The sequence below is a fragment of the Sinocyclocheilus rhinocerous genome, unplaced genomic scaffold (assembly GCF_001515625.1).
Source record: "Sinocyclocheilus rhinocerous isolate Xijiao unplaced genomic scaffold, SAMN03320098_v1.1 scaffold2764, whole genome shotgun sequence".
Lineage (NCBI taxonomy): Eukaryota > Metazoa > Chordata > Actinopteri > Cypriniformes > Cyprinidae > Sinocyclocheilus > Sinocyclocheilus rhinocerous.
Window position 1 is genome coordinate 329,508 of NW_015650694.1, and position 2,899 is coordinate 332,406.

Below are 2,899 nucleotides of genomic sequence, written 5' to 3' on the forward strand. Positions count from 1 at the left end.
AAAAAAAAAAAAAAAAAAAAAAGCCCCATGTAGTAGCTAAATAAGTCACAATATACTGTAAATGAAAAAGCCCAAACAACCTCTCAGACAGTAACAGATTCAGGGTTTCATAGACTTTATTAAAACAGTAGTCTTAAAACAGGGTTACATGACCAAAGTAACTTCTCCACTGGAAACTACAGTGTCCCTGCTGGAGATGGTCTCGCTGTAAACATCCCTCCCTGCAAAAAGAGGAAGGCTGAATAAAAGCAGTTAAACAAATCTTACCCCAAACCAAAAACAATAGAAGTCCCTCACTTTTCCTTGAGCAACTCTGCTCACAGGAGCTGGAAAGAGGAAGGCTGAATAAAAGCAGTTAAACAAATCTTACCCCAAACCAAAAACAATAGAAGTCCCTCACTTTTCCTTGAGCAACTCTGCTCACAGGAGCTGGAAAGAGGATGGCACACTGATGTACTGCAGTGATTAAAGATCTGAAACGAGAAAAAGGCCCATCAACCATAACATCCATTAGGACAGCGATTTGAAATTTGGAAGATAGAGGTGAAGGATGGGAATCAATACAGTTTCCTGCAGAGGAGCCAGTGATGCTGGATCCACAAACGTGAACATCTTCACAATAAAGCGCTTGTAGTGAGTTGGGAACTGAAGACTAGATGATCCGGTCACTGGAACCAATGTGGTCAGGTAATGGTCATCCTGGTAAGGGCATCTGAAAGAGAAAGGGGTTAGAAAAACCCCAAACTAGCAGGATAAACACTGCCACTACACTCACCCATAAACCAGAAGGTCCCACTGGGGTAGACCGAGTGCACTGGGGGTTGAAGTTGCCCAGCAGCGTCCCAGCATCAGGACAATGTTGGGGTCTGTCCTCTCCATAATGCGCACCTCAACATACACAGGCTCACGCAGGACTTTTGTGATGGGATAATCAGCGTCACTGTAGTAGGACGTGTAGGCCTCATCCCCTGAGGAACACCACTGGTTATTAACCAGAAACTGCTGCAACCTGGAGTCTTAAGATACTAGGAACAAGAACATACCTTCAGCACACCCTTTGGTGACACATTGGCCAGTCTAAGCTCCACCCTGAGGGGTCCAGGGGCAGCTACTGGTGGAGGTGGAGGAACAGTGTTGACCTCCACAACAAGAGCTTCTACAGAAGTGCCCGAGTACCTACACTGAAAGACAAGCCTGGACAACAGACGGGGAGCTTGTAGCATTTGTCAGAGATGAACAATTAAGAACAGCATAGATCACCTACTCAAAATGGCTGTCCCTTGTGATTGAACCAAATGGTCCCATCCCCACTTCATACGAAGTCGTCATTCTGTTCTCATACACCACATAACCACTCTCCTCCTGCAAATAGCAACACTGTTGGCATCCAGTCCATCATAGGCCATGAAGAATAAATCCATAAGCAACTACTCACCATCATTCTTGTGCCACATGCGGTCACAGGGAACTGATATACAGCAAAGGAAGGTGTGGACCCCACAGGACTGCAAGGTGGGTCATTTCCACCCAGTAGATGGACTGAATCCAGACTCAGTCGAGGCAGCGTAACATCTCTAGCCACCACTACCACAAACTGACCATCTCTTATACACTGGACAGTCACTGGAACAAAGGCAGGTTAGTGTAGAGGATCAGTTTAACTGGGAGCATAACACTGACTCAACACGCTTACCTGCCTTCCCATAGTAACACTGCTGTCCGTTAAAGCAGCAGTTGATTGCTTCACATTCAGCACCAATGATACCAGGTTGTCCACATTGGATCTGCTCATAATCAGCTACAGCACATTTGTCCAAAGGTTCTGCCTTCGGCACTTGCTTCTGAAACTGAAACTTCTGAGGTAACGGCTGATTAGTCTGTTGAACTGGCTGTTGAAACTGCTGGTCAGTTTGCTGGAGCATCAGAGCTTGAGGATTCTGGGGCAGATTATTCAACTTTGGAAGAGCATGACAGAAAGCGCACACAGTGCCAACACTTGAACCAAACCCCAACTTCCAGCCATTGCCCAACAGCTAATCACACTATTGAGATGCTGCCCTTTGGTCTTTTTGTACTCTACAGATTTCAGCTAATTAGCTATAGTCCCTCCCTGTTCATTAAGACTCATGATTCTCCAGACTTGCATTATTGATAGCTCATGCAGCAGGTTCTCGTTGGATCTTAAAATTAAATTTTCATTGTTTCCCCCATATTGAACATACATAAAAACACAAACTTGAGCTTAATTCAGAATAGCACACTAGTATTATTTCTGCCATCATCCATTCTGAATTCAGCCTTGAGTTATCCTTGATTAGCTTAATATTGTTGATGTTTTGACAATTCTGGGTTGTTTTATTTTTTGAAACACTTCTTGGAGTTGTCATAGCAACAGGCCTTTATATTCAGACAGGCTTGAGAGCATGTTTGTTTAACATAATCAGGTTTATGTTATGCCGGGTTCAGACTACACAATATTTTTGTCGGTCATGATAGTCACTGTGTCAGATTACACGATTTTGACTCCTAAAATCTTGTCGTGTCATGGACAAGAAACATGTCAGACTACACGTTGCTTCCCGACCATTCATTGCGTGCTGTCTTTAACGACGCGAGTGATGTCATCGAGAAGGTGGAATTAGCGACTGACTTCCGAAAGCAAGAGTGTAAACGTTGCTGAAGCGCTTCCGCTATAGTTCGCCAGCATTTTTCTTTCTTTGTTCTGTCGTGGTAGTCCCTCGATGACACATCATACAGGCAGGAGTACTGTTGCCACAGCTCCACGAACCTTTCCTCCATCTCATAATTCCACCTTAGCAGCACCATCATCTCTCTTTCATTTTGCCATGTTTGAAACCTGTGTATGAAAGAGCTTCTGTGCTGCTATTGGTCAACGTCA

General features: G+C 44.4%; 1 long non-coding RNA gene and 1 pseudogene across 1 annotated transcript; both read right to left on the reverse strand.

Annotated features, from left to right (window-relative positions):
• Positions 1-1,980, reverse strand: part of LOC107712215 (zona pellucida sperm-binding protein 4-like) — a 13,872-nt pseudogene extending 11,892 nt beyond the window's left edge.
• On the reverse strand, positions 99-356 carry LOC107712217 (uncharacterized). The gene is made up of 2 exons (XR_001636777.1): positions 298-356; positions 99-221 (listed from the first exon to the last, which is right to left on the reverse strand). It is a non-coding gene; the product is annotated as an uncharacterized LOC107712217 (long non-coding RNA).
• Positions 1,981-2,899: the final 919 nt, after the last annotated feature.